A 22,749-nucleotide genomic window follows, 5' to 3' on the forward strand; every position below is an offset into this window, starting at 1 on the left:
ATTCAAGACTTATAGCCTTTTTAACACAACATGGGAAAACTAACAACAGACAACATGGATTTATGCCCAATAGAAATACCCTAACTGCAATAGCTACAATAACGGAAATAATTGCAATAGAAAAAAGCAAGGGTAACCAGATCAATATAATTTTAAGGGATGTTTCTAAGGCTTTTGATAAAGTTTGGCATTTAGGCTTAAAATATAAAATATTTAAACTGGGACTTAACGAATACTTGCTAAGAATATTGTGTAACTATTTAGATGATAGGAGAGCACAAATTCAAATTGGAAACTTTATGGGAACTATGTTTAATCTTGAGAGTGGAGTACCTCAAGGAGGATGCCTTTCTCCAACACTATATACAATTTATACTTCAGACACACCTCAACCTACCCCCTTTAGCGAATATGTAATGTTTGCTGATGATATTACTCAAATAGTATCATACCCAGGAAAATCAACTCAATTTATGGCACTCTACACGGTAAGAGCGATAAAAAACATAGATGATTTTGAGAAAAAATGGAAAATCAGGACAAATAAGAACAAATTCAAGATAATACCAATAGCCAAGATTAAAACAAGTCCAGTAATAGTCGACCAAGAACTATACCCATACGACACTGAAGGCAGGATGCTTGGATTAAAACTAACAAAAAGAGGATATATAACATACTTAAAAGATAAAGAACGACAGGCAAGAATAAGATTATCAAAAATAAAACGCTTTAAGAACCTTAGCATTAATAACAAAAGAAAGATTTATATTGCCCTTGTCAAATCAATTATGGACTACCCACCCATCCCATTGAACACCCTTAGTAAAACGTGCATTAAAAGGTTACAAACAGTACAAAATATAGCCCTCAGATTTATATATAACATAAAATATACAGAGCACATCAATAATGAACAGCTACACAAGAGAGCAAACCTCTTAGCAATCAATGTAGATATACACAACAAAGCTGTAAATATTTGGAAAAAGTGACTGAACTTAACACAGAAACATATCAAAACTGGATAAACAATATAGACAACGAAGAATTCCAAGAACACAGTTGGTTTAAATCAGCCAGGAAGAAAGTAATTGAACCATCCCCTGCCCCAATATACATATAAAACATTAATAGAGAGAATAAAAAATGAGAGTGACCTACCAACTCCACTAAGAACCTGGCAGGCCTCTCCATTCAGTGTACCTTTAGACTAACATAACTAATATTTAACATTTAACATTGAACTAACATCTTAGCAAAAAAAAAAAAAATAATAATAATAATAATAATAAAAATGTGATTACCCTCCCAGCTACATCAGCCAGGAAGAAGTAATTGAACCACCTCCTGCCCCAATATACACATTTACACATAAAACATTACTAGAGGAATAAAGATGAGAGTGACCAACCAGCTCCACTAAGAACCTGGCAGGCCTCTCCATACAGTGTACCTTTAGACTAACACAACTAACACTTAACTAACACCTCAAAAAAAAAAAATGTGACTACCCTCCCAGTTACACAAGGACCTGGGCGGGCTCACTAACTCCAACAATAACAAAAATAATAATAATAAGCAGCATTATATAAATAAACCAATATTAATACAAAGGTCTGACGACCCAAGGGAGCAGAACAAAGATAAAATACCAATAAGAAAGATGAAGCGATCTGGTTGAGCCCAGATTCTTTCTACTCCTACTGTATTTCAGTTTCACCACTTTTCCTTCAACCCCTAATAATCTTCTTTCACCTCTTAACTAAAGACTTCGTATCGTATCGTTCTCCTTAGTTTGTACTCACCCCTGAAGATGTGAATTACACGAAAGCGCTAGGGAACTTCGTGTTTTCTTCTTTCCTTGTGGTTATCAGCATATATACCTGGATCACGCGCAACTACAGTGATTTACTTGCATATATATATATATATATATATATATATATATATATATATATATATATATATATATATATATATATATATATATATATATATATATATATATATATATATATATATATATATATACTGTACAGGGTGTTCAGTAAATACCTTTCATAAATCAGATTTGTGTATTCCTGAGACATAAGTAAAGATTAATGACTAAATGACCAAACTGTCAACTCTGAATAGTTTCGGAGTTACAGCACATGACGTGCTTGGTAGGAATGTGATGAAACCTACCTGTATATGGGGTGTATATGAAACATCTAATACACTGTGCTAGTGACGTTTATTAACAATAATGATGACATGATTTGTATTGTTATTAACATTTAGAGGAAATGTTCAAGTTCCGCCCCTCTTGCTAAATGCAGGGCTCAGCCCGTCACACACGTTCAGAGACTTCAGGGGTGTTGCGAATGTTTGTCACACTGTTCTGTACACGGCGCCACAATTCCTCACGGTTTGCGAATCTCTGTAACATATACCTCGCTTTTTAAGTGACCCCACAGGGGGATTTATGTCAGGTAACTGTAAGTTTCATCACATTCCTATCAAACTGTCATGTTCTGTAGCATGGAAACTATGCAGAATCTGATAGTTTACCATAGAGACATTGTGGTTTAGAATTATCCATGGATTTCATCCTCCAATTTAATGTACACTTTGCTGAATCACCCTGTATATATATATATATATATATATATATATATATATATATATATATATATATATATATATATATATATATATATATATATATATATATATATATATATATATCAAAGTTACCACATGTTTACAGTAAACTCACCTTTGATCCCACATTCGCGAAGTGGTTGGCTGACTGGTAGCATTTCTTCTCTTCACAGTAGACCTAGCGACCTACTAAAGAAATTAACGAAGCTGAACCCTGCAGCCATAGCCACAAAAGGGACTCTTATCAGAGGTAGTTTAGCTAGCTGAAGTAGTAGTGCCCCTTCCCCAGCACAAAAGAGGTTTTTCGTGTGCGAGTCGCTGATAAAAACTGAGTCTTAGTGACGCAACAGCCCTAAAAAGGGTCTGCTAGCCGGCTTGCGGAGACACAGTTGATTAACGGCAGACTTCTGTTTTTCCCTAGGTTTTACTTCGTTACTAAACAGTGTCGTCGCACCATCCCATGCTTAGTCCCATGAGGGGCTACATAATCCCGCCATCCTCTCCATGAGGAATTTAGAGCACACCTGCAAAACAAACAGCAAAATGAGCTGTTCTTATCCCTTGTCACAGCAGATAAATTACTGGCCATCATAAAAATGTCAAAAGATGCAGCATCAGGCGAAGACAATATACCAATGAGCATCATAAAGAAAGTAGCCCACTTATTACTACAGGTTCTACTACACATTTGTAACTCCTCCTTCACTAGTGGTGTCTTTCCGGATAAACTGAAAATTGCTAAAGTTCACCCAGCATATAAAAAAATCTGGGGACAAAGGTCTCCAAGAATTACCGCCCCATATCAGTCCTCCCAGCCTTGAGTAAGATACTGGATAAGCTAGCATGTAGGAGACTAAATTCCTTCTGCAATGCCAATAACATCTTTACAGACTCCCCGTTTGGATTTAGAGGTAGAAGGTCGACTGAGAGTGCTCTGCTATCCTTTACTAATGACATCTTAAACTCCTTTGATGACAGTCGGTATATTCTTGGACCTCTATAAAGCCTTCGATACTGTCGACCATACCATCCTCCTTTCAAAGCTTGAACATTACGGCATTAGGGGCTTGTCCCACAATTGGTTTACCTCATATCTGCCCAACAGGATGCAGTATGTCTGCTATAATAATCACCAATCTGACTCCTCGCCAATCTTGTATGGCGTCCCCCAAGGTTCCATTCTCGGTCCAGTACTGTTTTTGTTGTACATAAACGACATAGTCCACGCCAGCACACTCATAAAATACAACTTATTTGTAGACGATAGTAATCTCTATGCCAGCATCTCAGACCTCCATTCCTTGATGAGAACAATGAGCACTGAATTGACTAGTGTCAGGACCTGGGTAATACGTAATAAACTGACCTTAAACCCTGAGAAAACCAACTACACGATCTTTCATAGAAGGAAAAACTTACCTCCAGACTTGGACCTCCTGTACCTTGGTAATACAGTCTTCAAACGCGAACAAAATATTAAATGCCTCGGAGTTATTGTGTATGAGAAACTTAACTGAAGATACCACATACAAGCCATTCACAGTAAAGTCAATAAACAGTGCGGTATCATGTATCACACTCGACAGTCACTCACTCTCACAGCAATGGAACAAATCTATCATGATCTTGTTAACCAACACCTGATAATACAGTCACACACTATGGGGGGCTCTGGCTCTTCAAAAACACAATCTCTGGTTACTGCACAAAAGAGAGTCGTACGTACAATGACCTACTTGAAAAAAGCAGATCACACAAACGAAAAGTTTGCTAAATTAAAAATGTTAAAATTCGAAGGTATTAACACCTACTGCTGTGCCCTCTTTCCTTACAAATCTATCATTCACTTGCTTGACAATAATTATTTCCAGTTCCGGAATAATCAGAGATACAACTTAAGGCACCCAGAGCTACTAAGACCAACCCCCCATGCACTCCTCTCAGTCCCAGACCTCCATAAAATATCACCGTGTGAAGGTGTGGAACTTACCCCCACCCATCCTAACAACGACTACTTTCCCTTCCTCTAAAGTCAAAATCATATTTAAAAAAATATCTATTGTCTAAGTATTAATATTTATTGTAATACCTACTATATTTACAGTACCTGCTTTTATTGTACCATCAAAACCGTTTTATCGGAAATTATCATGCAAATAGATAAGAAATTACCATTGCGTTAAACATAATTGCCAACTAGACATAATCCTGACAGCTCTGTCCTCTTGTTCAACCTTATTACTGTACAACCCATGTTGTACTGCTCCCCCATTATACTTATGTTTTTCAATTCCACTGTAATTGATGAATATACTTATAAAAAATAAATAAATGACTAAATAAATAATAAATAAATAAAATAAATGAATATTGAAGTGATAACCGTGGAAGCATTATTAGATGTTTTTATTACCACCATTTTATTGTACTATTCCAGATGTAAACTAAATGTTACATAATACTTCCTTGAGATATGTATAGTATATATCAGGTGCTTAAAAGAGAGCTCAGGTTCTCAACTGGCTCAGCCATGTTAATATTGTTATTATTATCCACTCTGTATCTCTGGTTTTCTGGCTAAATAAACTGTTTCAATTCAATTCAATTCAATAAAAGAAAGGGGGATGACCAAGACTCCATAACTATGGATGGAAGTATCGCACTAACGGTTAGACCAAGTACCGTTGATTATGACAACAAAGTGGAGAACATCCACATCACAAGATATCAGAAATTGGAAATCGGCTTCTTTAACAGGATTAATAGATTTGTTATCAATAAATGAATTGAACACGAGATCGAAGACGTTGCTGATATTTGCCGTCTTAGGAACGGTGATCTCCAGATTGAGATGAATGACTCTAGCCAAGTTAATTATGCCATGGCTCTAAAATTTTTCCATAACTATGAAGTGTATGCTTATGTACAATCCCGGACTCTTCCACGTTGAAGACCCAACCAGATGACCAGTGGTAGAATCAGCTGACGATCTGGTAACAGTGTGTGTGTAAGGGGGGTGGGAGGGAGAGGGGAAGGGGTAAGATGGGGGGAGTACTTGAGTTCCGTGTTGCATAATATAATCATAATTTATTTTATACATTACAAGGTAATGGAAGGTCTTATTAAATTTAGGAATACTTTTTTTCCAGTAGCATTACAATGTTTGATTTTTTGCACTGTAAATGGTCATTTTTATTCTAAAGTAACATGGCAGATCAATGGGTAAAGAAAACGCTTAAATTCACTATGGTAATGATATTTTTAAATAAATTGGGCTTATATAAAGTGTCAAAAATAAGGGTTAAAGTTGTTAAAAAGTCACGTGACCGCGAAAACTCATGTGATTGGTTGTGACGTCACTGGCTGGGGCAGCCAGCTGCAGGGTTGGATCAAATACTGATTTTTAGCGGTCAAATACAAATACTTGTGACATTATGATGCAAAAATACAAATACAAATACAAATAATTTTATTCCTTAATTCAAAAATACAAATACTTCTGAAATTAGGATGCAAAAATACAAATGTCGGTATGTCTTGTTTATCCATCTGCAAAATGAGAACCAATGTTTGTCAAACTTTAAAGTTCAAACCAAGTTAACACTAGAATGACAAGTGCTTTCTTTATTTGGCATATTTGGTACTACAGTGGATTAGACTATTAGACTATTGTCACGCTCCCGAACCACATAGTACTAGATTTAAATTAAATAAGAAAAAAAACTTTCTCGACAGGATTTTTAATAAAATTATTATATCTTAATTTACCCACCATGTACAATGTGTTTGTTGAGTTGGGGCGGGCCGTGATAACATAGGAAAACTCAAGAGCTCACGGGACTCGGGAGTCACGGGCACTCACGGCTACACGTCCACCCAGATTGACCTTGACGCTCGATCTGAGCCTGTGATCTAACTCAGGGACAGCCAGTCAGACCGAGCGTCGACGGAAAAGTGGCGCGGCATTTAAATTCAAAACAAGCTGGAAAAGATGCACAACAGATTCAGAATGTTCATGTATGGCCATTATCCTGAAGTGTAACAAGTGTGGAGGAGAGCATACAGCTTCTGACCGCACCTGCGAGGCGTGCACTGCAAAGACTTGGCTACGGGGAGGCGAGAGGACTGGTGGAGATAAAAACCCTTCATCTGAGGTCTCGTATGCCCAGGCTGCCAAGACTAAGATACAGACGTGTAGCATATCCGTTCAGGCTGATAGTACTTCAGGAATGACAGTTTCACCTGCTGACAAGATCATAAATCCACAAAAAAACACACAGCCAAAACAACTCTAGTCCTTTCTTCTTCGACTGGGAAGAATCCTCAGCAAGATGAGACAAAAACTAATACTACAATATCCAGATATTCCAACCAAACAGGACCCATCCTCACGAGGTCCGAGAACCCAGTTGAGGGGCCAAAGTGGGGCAGTGTCCAAGAAACCGAAGATTCGCATCCGGGTGGACAGGTCACTATCTAGCCGGGGCCGTCAGCTGTATCTCCCGTGGGAGATATACGTCATCTCACAGCCATTATTCCATGGAGTCTACGGAAGCTATGGAGGTTACCAACTTCACCGGTGGGTGGCCGACCAGCCGATCCGCTAGGGATCACACTCACCAAAGTAAAAAAAAATCATAAACAGGAGAAGAACGTTTCTCATAGACGCTCTTAAACCATAACATTCACTATATACAGTGGAAATGTAGAGGTGCTCGGAACAAACACGCGCTGTTTGTGTTCTTGAAATCAATACACGTGCCATATATCTTCTGTCTAGAAGATACACTCCTGGAGGAGAGGATGACATTCTCTCCTTCAGGAAATATACGTCATAAATGAATAATAATGGAAGAGGCATCGTTCTGTACATACATGAACAACTACCTCAGATAGAGATTGTGTTAAACAGTTCTCTGTGTGCGGTAGCTCGCAGGGTGAAGTTTACCACTGCTTGCGTAGGTATTTTTCCATATATACTCTATCTCTTCTCAAAGGGCCCTAGATGTGGAGCTTGATTCCTTAGTGAGGGAATTGCCTCTCAAAAACTTCATTATGGGGGAGTTTAATGCTCACCACCACACCTGGGGAGATGAAAGGAGAGATAAGAGAGGAGAGCAAATAGCGAACTATATAATAAATTCCAGCCTATCACTGTTGAATAACGGTAGTGCAAATAGATTAGACGATAGAAACCGAGCACCCAACGAGATTAATCTCGTAGAGTTTAAGAAGGCGAGGGCTCGTTAAAGAAAGCAAATATGGGTTCTGGTAAGAATTCGTCTCCACTGTCAATAAGGACACCCCTTCCTCTAAAGTGTGGTCGGTTGTTAACCGTATGAGGCGAAGAAGGAGTGCTCCTATCCCTCAACTTGAGAGTGAAGGACGGATTCTGGATAATCCCCTAGACATTGCCACCTGTCTAGCCTGCCAGTTCGTGAGAGATAGTAACTCCGCGAACTATGATCCTCAGTTTGCTCTTGAGAAGGATAAGGCTGAGAAGATACTCTTGTCTTCTGAAGGTGGAGGAACAGGACTATAACCGTGAGTTTTCCGACGAACTCGATCGTGCTTTGAAATTCTGCAAAGGAACAAGTCCTGGACCGGATGAGATTACATAAGATATACTAAAGCCACCTGAGTAGGGCAGACCTGCTCAGGGTGCTCGGGGTCTACAATGAGATATGGACGTCGAGGGCGTTCCCAGCCTTTTGCAGATATGCACATTTCTTACCTATTCCAAAAAGGAGTGGCGACCTTGCAAACGCAAGTTCGTTCCGACCTATTGCGCTCACGAGTTTTCAATCTAAAATCATTGAGAGAATGATAAAACGTAAGCTAATGTTCTATTTAGTAAGCAACAACTAACTACACAAACAACAATGTGGTTTCCACCATGGGACGAGTACACTAGATCATTTAATAAGAAGAGAATCAACAAATCAACAGGCTTTTAAAGCTAAAAAAATTTAATTAGTGAATATTTAAATATAGAAAACACCTATGACGTGCTTGGCTAACTGGAATTCTCATGAAATTTCACGTTTTAGGTTTAAGGTGGCCTAAGGTCCCACTTTATAAAATAATTTCCTAACTACAGGAAATTTTCTGTCAAACTTTCGAAAAATAACGCAAAGTCCTCGAAAATGGGGCACCCCGGGGCAGCGTTCTCAGTCCTGCTTTATTTTTAACTGTAATGAATGACTTTCTATCACCAGCACACATGCCGCTATGTACTAAGATCTCCTTCTTAGCCGATGACTAAGCGCTTGGGAACTTCGTGTTTTCTTCTTTCCTTGTGGTTATCAGCATATACAGTATATATATATATATATATATATATATATATATATATATATATATATATATATATATATATATATATATATATAACCGGTAGGAATTACTGGACATTAATTCTCACTTGACTAGCGGTTTATTAAATACTATTAGATGGAAATTGCAGTGGAAGCGCCCCTTGGAGAAAAAATCAGAACCAGCACAAACACTTACATTTACAAACAAAAATGAATTCTCCGTGACCCGTGGAAGGATAGCATCTGTGATTGGGATGAATGAGACACACTGTAAGTCTAGACACTAATATTGCCTCCAACACTACACACAATCAAATAATGGTACACCAACATATGCCCACCTCTTAACCTGAACTTAAAACACTACTGTGGGGAATAAAAGTTATATATGATATTTAAATTATTAGAAACTCAGACAAGGCCTCATTAGAGGATAATAAGTTTAAAGAATTAAGAAATGTTGCTTGCACACATGAAACAGGCCTTAAGGGTTTTCAACAAAATAATATCAATCACTGAGAAAATGATATTAAAAAAATAAGAAATTAATAACTCAACAAAATAATATAAATCACTGAGAAAATGGTAATAAAATAAGAAATTATTAAATCCACCATGGATAGGCCTAAAGGGCACTCAATTAAATTATTTTACCCCAACAGATGCACACCTCCTAACCTAACTTAAACACTACTCTGGGGAACAAAGGTTATACCTGAGATTGGAATTATAAAGAAATATTAAATGCATTAATGGAAGTAAATCACAGTATCACTTACAACAGAAGGGAGAAACCTCATCTGAAAACAGTTCCCTCATTCTCTGGTTTCAATTAGTGACACAAACATTAAAAATCAATACTATCAAAATTATTTAAGAAATATTAACTACACTCAACAAGACAATATCAGCCACTGAGAAAATATTATCACTATTTTAAGAAGTTACTGATTCCACCAATACCAGTAAGCCATGCTTCTTAACCGAACACATAAATTCCACATGCACCCGTAGTTTTTTAAGGCACAACCAACAGGCACCCGTAGTTTAAGGCCCAAACAAGCCTTTCTCAACCTTGGAAACGTACCTCAAAAGTTCCACTAGACTCCTGGTCTCAGTGTGTGATCCTTCATTCACTCAGCTGGCCTCATTTTACACTCAGTACATCCATGAAACGGAAGGGAGTGAGCCAATCAGACCATGTTCAGTTGCAAGAAGCTTTAGCTTTTCGTAGTAAAAGGTTTTCACTAACTGCTTGGAGATATGTGATATTGTGAGTCGAGGTAGAGGAGATCTGGCGACCCCAGACGATCGTCAGTTGTGCACTCAGACAGCTGGTGTCACTTCAAAGATCCCTTGCTAACCCAGCTAACCAGTGACAAGCCTGCACTGGTCGTCCCAACTGCGACAATCGCTAATCACCAATCATCAACGGCAGTCTCAAACGGCAGTCATCACTTGCAGTCATGTGGGTTCTGTCGATACCCTGCAATGAACTCGCTGTTAGCTATTGTACTCACTCAATGTTTATTCCTATCGCCCTATCTAAGCTCTGAGAGATTGAATAAAACTCACTTGTTAATACTGATGTTGAATAAACGAAGGAAACCAGTTCATATAAACGACTCTTCTGCGAACAGCGCAGGGCGGCCCTCCACTCACTGTCTCCAGACTTTCTATACCACGCGCTCTCTGAAGGAGTAAATTATTTCCAAAACGGCTAACAGCTTAATTAGGACGTATGCAATATTTTCAGACTGGGAAACGATCTAAAATTACTTTCAATTTAATAACTGATATTTAATTTCATAATACCCCTCCAGATAAAGTCGCCAGAGTATACTTAACATTATATGGGTGCAGTTCGCGACTCTCTCATTACTGTTGATAAGCTCTGTCCCCCCTCAGACGACCTTGAAACTCAGTATCGCCAATGGTGCGGCGTTTGAATTTAATATTACACTGAGATTTCTGAATATTACATATATATATATATATATATATATATATATATATATATATATATATATATATATATATATATATATATATGTGTGTGTGTGTGTGTCGGCGGGAGAGAGAAGGGAAACCGAAATTGGAGGGTGGAATGCTGCATTTAGCATGTTGCAGGTGTGATATGCAGTTATTAGAACAAGTCTTTTCTAGGGGAGTCGTTTGCATACTTTTCTCAGCACATGAAGACAATGTTGTCTTTTTTTAGGGAGTCAATTGTAATATTCAGAAATTTCGGTGTGATATTTAGAGACGTAAATACCAATAATGGCGATACTGAGTCATCCAAGGTCGACTGAGTGAGGGTGGCGCTGCCCACACGAAGTAGGAGCTTCTGGAACTGGGCCTATATAGTATTAAGTGTACTCTAGCGAATTAATATGGACACGAATCATGAAATTAAATGAGTTATTAAATTAAAAATTATTATAGATCTTTTCTCAGTCAAAAAATGTTATGTATGCCCCAATTAAGCTATTAGTTATGTGGGAAAATATGTCACTAGCTCAAGGGGACGCTTTGAAGGAAAGCGCCCCCAGGTGTGAGTCGCGTGGGAGCATTCCAACAGACAGGACGCCTGCGTGTCAGGCCAGGACAAACGGTCACGTGGTCTGGTCTCCTTTGTGTTACGGCATCAGTGTAACAAGTAAGTTTCATTCGATCTCAGACAAGGTTTAAATAGGGCGGAGGAGAAGTTAACAATAGCTAACAGAGAGTATATTTCAGGGATTCTGTAGAGCCCACTTGGTCGAAGTTGAGCCCACTGGGTCTTGAGCCCACGCGGTTGAGTGAGCAGTTTGAGGGTTGGAGCGGAGCCAGCTGTCTGTGTTGACATCTAACTATGTGGGACCAGTGTCCGCCTTCGGTTGACGATCGATTGGGGTCACCAGATCTCCTCCACCTCGGTTCACAATACCACATATCTTCAGGCAGTTTAGTGAAAACCTCTTACTAACGGGAAAATAGAAACCCGTCAGCTGGACAGGTTTCAGTGGCTGACTGGCCCCCACTCTCTTCAGTTTCATGGATGTACCGAGTGTAAACTGAAGCTATCAGAGTGAATGAATGGTCACACACTGAGACCAGGAGTCTAGTGGGTACTTAGAGACATTTTGTCTCCAAAGTTTGGGTGTGGTCTGAGCTTGTGTGATGCATGCTACGGGAAATAGTGGTAAGGTGTGTTTATAATTTCCCAAGTCCGGGTGTGAGAGCAACGCTCCTCATGTTTGATTTTCACACGTGAGACGTAAGAAATCATATCCGAAGTTGTGAAGGGCTTGTTAGTGCCTTAAGAAAAATACGGGTGCATATGGAACCTATGTGTGAGGTTAAGGAGCATGTTTCACGGGTATTGGTGGTGAAAAACATTCATGACTCCTGAGTTCTAGAGAAAATACTGACAAAATTAAAACCAGGGAACACCCGCATTTTTGATGGGTCATGAGTGACTCTCTCGGGTTTTTTGTAAACACCGGCCTCCTTGGCAGGCTAGTAGTTACACCCTTCGGGTTATTTGGCCAGTTGGGATTGTAGTAGATGTGGGTCATTCCAGACAGGCGATGATCGATCCATGTGTGTAGCTAATAACTTCTTACTATGTTTTATCCCAGTTCTCAGGGACTGATATTATTTTGTTGAGTGCCCTTAAGGCCTATTCATGGTAGAATTAATAATTTCTTAATGTTTCATGCTATTTCCCCAGTGCTTGATAGTATTGTGTTCTAATGATTATGTATCACTAAGGGATGTGAGATAACGAGGAACTTTTTTCAGATGAGCTCCTCATTCTAGCGGAAGTAGCACTGTTACCTTAGTAGTGTTTCATAAGGCATTTAATATTTTCTACCTAATTTTAGATATCTTGAATAACCTTTGTTCTCCAGTGTAGTATTTTAAGCCACGCTAAGAGGTGCGCATATGTTGGTGTACCATTATTGTTTGTGGTTGCAGTGTTGGAGGGAGGAGAAGTGTCAAATTGTACAGTGCGTCTCATTCACACCAATCACAGGTGCCATCTTTCCACGGGTCACGGAGAGTATTGTTTTAAGTTAAGTCTGTTAGTGCTGGTGCGGGTTTTTCTCCAAGGGGCGCTTCCACTGCATTACCATCCACGAATAATAAAAACCCCAACTCAAGTGAGTGAATTCCCGACCCGTTACACACACACACACACACACATATATATATACATATATATATATATATATATATATATATATATATATATATATATATATATATATATATATATATATATATATATATATATATATATATATATATATATATATATATATATATATATATATATATAACTGAAGATAGCAAGGGAGGCAAAGGCAAACCCCAAGGGATTCTATCAAATGTATCAAACTATAATACGAGAAAAGATTGGACAAATACAGTCAGATACCGACGAGCTAACTAATAACAACGGAGAAATAAGCAATAATATGAATAAATATTTTTCACAGTTTTCACCACCGAAAATTTAAACATGATACCCGAGGCACCGACTCTATACAGAGATAGCGAAGAAAATAAATTAAGCGAGATAGTAGGGACTAGTAACGATGTTAGAAAGCAAATAGACAAACTAAAGCCTAATAAGTCGCCAGGTCCCGATTAGATACTGTATTTGCCAGAGTATTAAGGGAATATAAGGAAGAGCCTAGTATGCCCTTAACAAAGTTGTTTAACATGTCATTAAAAACTCTATCCTGGAGGATAGCGAATGGAATACCGATTTTCAAGAAGGGAGATAGATCACTATCCTCTAACTACAGACCAATCAGTCTAACATCAATTGTAGGCAAATTGCTGGAAGCAATCATTTCAAACCCTATTCGAAATCACCTGGAGAAGCACAAGTTGATCAATGATTCCCAACATGGCTTCACAAGCGGGCGTTCATGTATAATTAATCTATCAACATTCTTTTCATCTGTTTTCGAGTCAGTAGACTAGAGGCACAATTATGATGTGGTATATCTCGACTTTAGCAAAGCCTTCGACAGAGTCCCCCACGAAAGACTAATAAGAAAAGTGGAAGCTCATGGCATTAAAGGAGATATTCTAAAATGGATTAGGGCGTGGTTACAGGACAGGAAACAGCCAGCGAGCATTAACGGCAGTAAATCCCATTGGAGCAATGTCACTAGTGGAGTTCCCCAAGGCTCAGTACTCTGACCATTATTATTTATTATATACATAAACGACATAGATATCGGCGTAGACAGCAACATAAGTAAATTTGCTGATGACACTAAAATAGGGGGTGTAATTAAGTCTGACGATGACTCCGCAAAACTACAAGAAGCTTTAAACAAATTTATCGAATGGTCTGACAAATGGCAGATAAGATTCAATGTGGACAAATGTAAAGTACTCATTATAGGAGATGTAAACATGGAAACCAGATACCAGAAGAACAACGATGTTATTGAGAAATCCGACTGCGAGAAAGATTTAGGAGTAATGATAAGTTGGAATCTTAAGCCAAGTAAACAATGCGAATTTGCTCGAAACAAGGCTAATAGAGTACATGGGTTCATACAAATGAGTGTTAGTTACAAGACTAGCGATGTCATCTTAGAACTATATCTTGCGCTTGTGAGACCCCACTTGGATTACGCAGTTCAATTCTGGTCACAGTGTTACAGAATTGATATAGAATCCTTGGAAAGAATCCAGAGGAAATGACAAGACTAATCCTGGGCATTAGGAACCTTGAGTACAGAGACAGGTTAAAGCTTCTTAATTTGCACTCCCTCGAATGACGTAGAGTGAGGGGCGACATGATCGAGGTGTATAAATGGAAGTCAGGGCTGAACAAAGGGGACATTACAAAGGTACTCAAACTATCCAACCAGGAGCGAACTCGTAACAATGGTTTTAATTAGACAAATTTAGATTTAGGCGCGAAATAGGTAAACTTTGGTTTGGAAATAGAGTATTGGATGAGTGGAACAAGTTACCAAATGTCATCATAAGAACATAAGAAAATAAGGAGTCTGCAATAGGCCGGTTGGCCTGTGCATGGCAGCTCCTGTCGAGAGTTACTACCACTCTCTATCATTCATGATTCTATCTAGCCTCCTTTTGAAACTTCCAGGGTTTCTGCACTTACTACAAAGTTGCTAAGCTTGTTCCATTCGTCCACCACCCTATTTGTGAACCAGTTTCTTCCTATCTCCCTCCTAAACCTAAACTTATCCAACTTGAATCCGTTGCTCCGAGTCCTATCCTGCTCGGATATTATAAGAACTTTATCTATATCCCCTTTATTGATTTCTTTCACCCACTTAAATACTTTTATCTTATCTCCCCGCACTCTTCGTCTTTCTAGGGAATGCAAGTTAAGTTTCTTTAACCTATCCTGAAATGGAAGGTTTTAAGTCCCGGAATCATTTTTGTCATTCTTCGCTGCACCGACACTAGTGAATTTATATCCATTCCATAATAGGGGCACCAGAACTGAACCGCATAATCGAGGTGCGGCCTGACTAGCGCAAGATATAGTTGCAATAAGACCTCTGCACTCTTGTTACTTACACTTCTAGATATAAAACCCAATACGCTGTTTGTCTTATTTCGAACATAAACGCACTGTTTTCTAGGCCGTAGGTCCGGGCTTACAAGTACCCCTAGGTCTCTTTCACAAGTCGACTTCTCAAGGTTGATGTTGTTAAGGCTGTATACATTGACAGTATTTGTTCTTCCAATATTAAGTACGCTGCACTTGCTGGTGTGGAATTTCATTTGCCATTTTTCAGACCACCCCTGCAGTTTATTTAGATCCTCCTGTAATGCATTTGCATCCTGCCCTGAATTAATTTGCCGCCCTATTTTGGTGTCATCCGCAAACTTGCTTATGTCACTGCTGATCTGATATCTAGATCGTTTATGTAGATTATATGAACAAGAGTGGGCCTAGTACTGACCCCTGAGAACCCACTGAACCTGCAACCCCACTCAGGTTAACACCATCTACGCTGACCCTCTTCCGTTCTATCGGTGAGCCATGATTTTATCCAATTTAAAACTTTCCCCTCGATACCATGAGTCTTAACTTTTCTCAGGAGCCTCTGATGCGGTACTCTGTCAAATGCTTTACTAAAGTCTAAGTAAATAACATCGTAATTTTCTTCATTATCTACTACCTCATAGACTTTCCTAAAAAACGTCAGTACGGGTAGATTTGTTAGACAAGATTTTCCATTTGTAAATTTATGTTGAGAGTCGCAGATTAATTGGATTGTCTTTACATGCGCTCGGATTCTATTTGCAATAATTGATTCAAGAAATTTCCCCACTATTAACGTCAAACTAATCGGCCGATAATTTGACGCTGATGCTCTGTCTCCTTTTTTGAATATGGGTACTACATTTGCCTGTCTCCCTGAAGTCTGGCACAACTCCAGTGTCTAATGATTTTGTAAATAAGTTTACGAGGGGTCATAATCACAGTTCTTCACTCTTTCCAAGACTCGAGGAAAAATTTCATCGGCCCTGGGATTTTGTTTTCTTTAGTTTATTTATGCTTCTTAAGAACATCCTCTTTTGATAGTGATATTCTTTAATTCTCTTCTTCCTTTCCTTTCCCCCTTTAGAGTGTCAACCTCACTCCTCAACTGCCCCAGCTGCCTTAGCAGAGTGGCCAAGAGGTCGTCTTTCCCCACACTACTCTCCTCTTCGCCCAAGACACAACGATCCAAGGCGGCCATTTTCCTTGGTCACTACGGGAGAACTTGGGGGCACGTCCTTCTCCAAGCTGGGTCAGGTAGCAACTCAAGCTGGGTCAGGTAGCAACTGAACTGGGTCAGGAAGCAACTGAACTGGGTCAGGTAGCAAGTGAGCTGGGTCAGGTAACCTTGAACTGGGTCAGGTAACGCTGAGCTGGGTCAGAGTAACACATGATGATTTAAAAATTTCTAAACTGTTTTACCAATCTATGGGATGATTACTGCTCCTTATATGAACGAACAGTGCACTGCTTTCAGATGCCGTTCTAATATTGTACTTGTGCTGTTTATTTCTGAGTTGCAATGCTTTCCCAGTCTGACCTACATAATTTCCGTTACAATTGCTACATGGAATATAGTAAACACTTCCATTTACATTCAAGGTTGGGCAATTCTTAATTAATATATTAGTAATAGTTGAGTCATACTTAAAAACAACATTAATATTTAATAATTTAATGGACTGAACTAACGGGACAAATTCATTGCGATAAGGTAGAGTCAAAATATTCTTAAATGTAGGAACTTGCCGAGTTTGAGTAGAATAAAAGGATTGTTTAGCACCTTTAAAACAACGATCAACAAACAATGAAGGGTACCCAAGTTTTTGTGCAATGGAACGAATGTGTTTCAATTCTTCATCAATAAATTCGGCATCACAAATACTCAAACATCTCAAAAACATAGCAGAAAAAAATGACATTTTGGTAGACTCCAGGTGACTCGATAAAAAAATGTGTGAAACTGTCTACCTGTGTAGGTCTTTTGTACACCTTAAATTTATAGTTATGGCCATTTCTAATGATAAGCATATCAAGGAATGGAAGGGATCCATTTATTATCTTTCAATTTTCATTGTGGATCTACATGAAATATATATATATATATATATATATATATATATATATATATATATATATATATATATATATATATATATATATATATATATATATATATATATATAATATATATATATATATATATATATATATATATATATATATATATATATATATATATATATATATATATATATATATATATATATATATATATATATATATATATATATATATATATATATATATATATACATATATATATATATATATATATATATATATATATATATATATATATATATATATTTATATATATATATATATATATATATATATATATATATATATATATATATATATATATATATATATATAGTTTTTTAAACTAATTTACCTAAGAAAGGTACCAATAATAGGAGTCATACTTAGAGTAAATAGAATATTCAACTTTCATAGTCACGTTGTCTGATTCATACATATTATACTTATTTGAAATTAATACCTGAGAAATTAAAATATCTGAAATTGAATTATTTATTTTTAACTTAATTAAAATTGTCTGAACTATATCAAATACATCTAAAACTCAATCATTTTTTATTTGCCTTAGAGTAACAAAAAAAATTAAGACACATAATCAGTCTAAAATATCAATTGTTAAGAAATGGACTTGCCTAGTATCATTATTTCAAAACCAGAGAGACCTAAATTTAGACTTTCTGAAACTGATTTATCATAGTGAACGGCAGTGTCGTAAAGGTGTGAAATATTCAAGGTGCTGGAATACGAGGGCCCAGGGGACGTCTTCAATGTGGTTTCCCTGTGATAATGTACTTTTAGGAGCTCCCTGCGGCCGGGGGGCTTGATCCTGTCCTTAGCCATGACTTTTCTTACTAGAGGAGCTGGTACAAAGTTAGCTGATGGGGGAGAAGAAGGAATTTTGTAGGTGAGAGGTTGAGAAGGGGAGGCGGGAAAATGCTTTTAGGTGGAGCTGTGTTGTGGGTAGGGGAGGTAGGTGAAAGGGACGATGACATCATTTACCTGACATTACGTACCTGGCATCATATACCTGACACTACATACCTGATACCACATATCTGACACTGCATACCTGACACACTTACCTTATACCAAATATCTGACACCACATACATGACACACACACCCATACCTGATATTACATATCTGACACACATACCTGATACACACACACACACACATATTGTACAGTACCTGCCATCACATTACTAACAGACATACCTGACAACATATATGTGACATGCGTACCTTAGACCACGTTCATGATACACATGCCTGACACCACATTGTAGTAGCTCTTGTCTCATTTTCCAGGAAAACTGTGTTTCATGCACATCTATATAATGTTCAGTATATATCTATATATATTAATTTTGTTTTCTCTTTTCCCTGAAGAAACTAACGTCACTTTGAGATGCCAAGATGGTGATAACCAATTAGTTGTGAAAGGTTATTATAAGGCTCCGATTTACTGTACGATAACCTGTAGTTCGTTGAAAACCTTGCCTTCCCATCATCATTTTGCATTGAATTTGAATCTCACTTTGGATTTGATTTCATTGTACCAAGTTTCCTTTTTGACTCAATGAATTCAATCTTATGTTAGATAAATTAACTATTCCCACTTTGTGTAATATTGGCAGTAATATTTTTTGTTTTGCTCCTAGAGATCAATATCATTTTAATTTAAGATTGTACATAATATACTTTCTGTAAGACACTTAAGGTTAGGACCCTAGTAACTGCTGAACCCCAGGTTGCAGTTGCCTCAGTTTAGTGTTTTTACATATATGTATGTAACATTGATAGGTTTATGTATAGTTTTTTTCCTCTGTGAGAAGCTAATTCCTCGTAAAAGCTTAGAAGGTGGTGACCGAGCGATGTATTAGCCCTTGTCTCATGGCAATAACAATTATATAAATTTGGGTTAATACTTTTAGTTTATATAATACAATCACCCTACTGTAATCTTCCTTAAGCTGTGAGGTGCCATGAGCTGTTCACGTGAGGGGAAATTCCTTTATCAGTAAGGCGACCTTGAGAATATACGGTTAGCTTGGATTATATTTCAGAGGCCTCCCTCTTCACAGGGACCTACCCTCACGAACCTCAAGATGGCAGTTCACACTTGACTCCCACAATAATCAGACGGGTGACTTAACTCAGCCCAGCTGAGCCCTGTCCTTAATTAACACTCACAGCTTACAGTGTTAATTATGGTGCTTTTACTAATAGCCTGTGACCTTTTTAGTTTATCAATGAATGGAAAAAAGACCATTTTGGGATTGTAACTTAACACCTTAACTTATTTATATATAAACCAAGTTAAAAGGGAGCTCTACCCAAAGCTTATATATAAAATATGACACACGTACCTGACACACATACTTGACACACACATCCCTGACCATATATCTGGCTGGAGGATGAATGTAATTTAGCACCTCAAAGGCAGCACTCTGGAACTTTTTCCAAGACTTTTAGAGATTCCTGAGAGGCCGACCACACCGATCCAAGGCAACGTAAACCTATTTTCTTTGTTATTTTGCCGGAACTCATTATTACCTCGAATTATGTTTTAAAAAGAAACGAATTGTTAGATTTATTTTCTCACTAAAGACTTTTTTTCCGATTTTGATTGCTTAATGAAACCTTATCTATATATGAATATAATATCGTTTAGGGTTATATAACTGTATTTACATAGTTTGAGGATAAGTGAATTTTGGAATAATAAATATAAAGATATATATTTATATTTTAAACTGTCACACACATTGAGCACAGCTGTAGGAGAAGGGGGGGATAAGGTAGGAGGGGTGAGGAGAGCATAGCAAGGGATATAGGGAGTATGGTATGGATGAGGTGGGTTGAGTGAGATACTGGTGATGCAGGGTGAGGTGGGGGTGAGACGCGGCTTATGGCATATCCTCGTATCATTATGAGATAAATTTGTGTCAGAACTTAGGTGCACGTGTCTTAGAGAGAAAGAAAGAGAGCATTTAGCAATAATAAAAAATATTCCATCAAATATTTACCAATTTATGATAACTGTCCAAAGTTCAAGTTGGTCCACTGCTGTTTCATAAAAAACACACATGTACAGTCGCGTTCAAGATTCTTCTTGTTTGTTTACTATATTCCGTAGTAAAAATTATGAATGAATGTGAAAGTGATCGGTGATTGGTTACTTAGTTCCCCGTTGCTTAATTAATGGTTGGGCTTTGTTGTTTCGTATTGTATTAAACTTTTCTGCTGGTATATACTGTTAATTTTATTTTAAAATGGATAGAGCAATGGGCCAACCCATATGAAGTCATGTTTAGACAATTAAACATAAGTAAAAATCGGTAAGTATGTTAAAGAACATCATGCATTGGGCACAGCTGTGTGCAGGTTGTGTATGAGGTTGCTTGTTTATCATTAATTTATATTAATATTAACTTCAAACGTTTAATGCATTTCGAGTAATTAATCCAGTCGTATGTAACCGATGCTAAATGGACTTCTTTCTAAAGACGCTGATCTCATGCAACACAAACTGCTGTTATAATTAGTGTGGGATTAAGCAGAATCATCGGTGCATGTAGAGTGAGTGTGTGTGTGTGTGTGCGTGTGGAGTGTGTGTGTGTGTGTGTATCAGCCCGTGTATGAGTTTAATAATGACGTTACTTAATTGAAGGTGATGGTATTTAATCTTGCGAACCATCCATCAGAAGGTGTGAATTAGTGCGGGAGCATATACCTTATACTTTTACAAGCCATGATCTAGCAATACTATTGTCATTCCAAGACTCTGAATATTGTAAACATCAAATGGTATTTTTTTCGTTGAGTGACTATTTGCCCCCTCCCCCCATCCCCACCAAATCCTTGTTTCTGACTTGTGTAGATACGTCACCTTAGTCTGGAGTCTATTAATTTTTATTTTATTGTTTTTTATTTTAAAAAATGTGTATGATGTATTATAAATTTTTATTTTATTTATTTGTTTATTCAGTCATTAATTTTTTTTATAAATGCCTAATAAAATATAAATATAACGCTGACGTTATTGGCGGAAAGGTGAGAAAGACAGAGGTGTCGTCAGAGCGGATTACCCTTCCACTCCTTCGTTTGAAGAAGACCCTTGCCAACATGGAATACCACACGCACAAAATCACTGAACGTGGAAAAATAATAATCGGCATGAAGGAGGCTAGGTTTTTACCCACTGAAATTGCCCCAAGAATTGGGGGTTTCTCGGTCAACTGTATATTATCGGATTAAGGGATGGGAAGAGGGGGGATGTTTAAAGGACTACTACAGGACGGGAATGCAGCCCAGAGCCTGGAGTGTGGAGGAAACGTCCAGGGGGATGAGTCGCTGCACCAACTCTTCTTGCCTGACACCTGTCAAGATCCCGTGCTTGATCCAGGCTTCTTCACATTCCCGGCTGTGCGCCTTGCAGACGTCGATCTCCTCCGACAAACTCTTCAAACGTACAAAATGTCGTCAAAGGATTCATTCTCCGCCTGCTTGCAGCTGGTGAAGGTGCGGCGACGCAAGGCCTCGTTATTCCGACCTTTAACGTGCTCCTCTAACAGGTCGAGCACATCCGTCACTGAAGACGTAGAATCGGGAGGCACTTGCAACGTGTGCTCCAAAACTCTCTGGGTCTCCAGCGACAAACATCCTCAGTTGGATGAGCTGTTTGTTTGGAGGCATGCTATCAAGGTCCACCATCGTGGAGTAATCTGTCCACCGCCGCCTCCACTCATGAAAAAGCTGAAACGTGACGTCTGGTGAGAGGGCGGGTGGGGGTTGAACAGATGCCTTGGGAGCTGTTGGAGTAGCAAGAGTGCCTGGAGGACGCTGGTGTGGTGGAGGAGGGAGGGTACTGGCGCCTTGGTGCACGATACCTGCGAGTGAGGGAGGGTGCGTTAGCGCCAAGGTCGCCAATAGTGCATCAAAACGCGCCTTTTCCTCCTCTCTTCGTATCTCCTCCCTCTGAAATTCCATCTCTCTGCGCCTCTCGTCCCTGTCGTCCATCCACCTCAGAATTGTGGCAATGTCCGTCGCTGGAGGTGAAGGATGAGAGTCTGCGCCCGGTGGAGGGGATAGTGGTGGGGAGTCGTGTCTCCCATCTTGACGTTGTCCCTT

This window comes from Homarus americanus, unplaced genomic scaffold, assembly GCF_018991925.1.
Source record: "Homarus americanus isolate GMGI-L3 unplaced genomic scaffold, GMGI_Hamer_2.0 scaffold56333, whole genome shotgun sequence".
Classification (NCBI taxonomy): Eukaryota; Metazoa; Arthropoda; class Malacostraca; order Decapoda; family Nephropidae; genus Homarus; species Homarus americanus.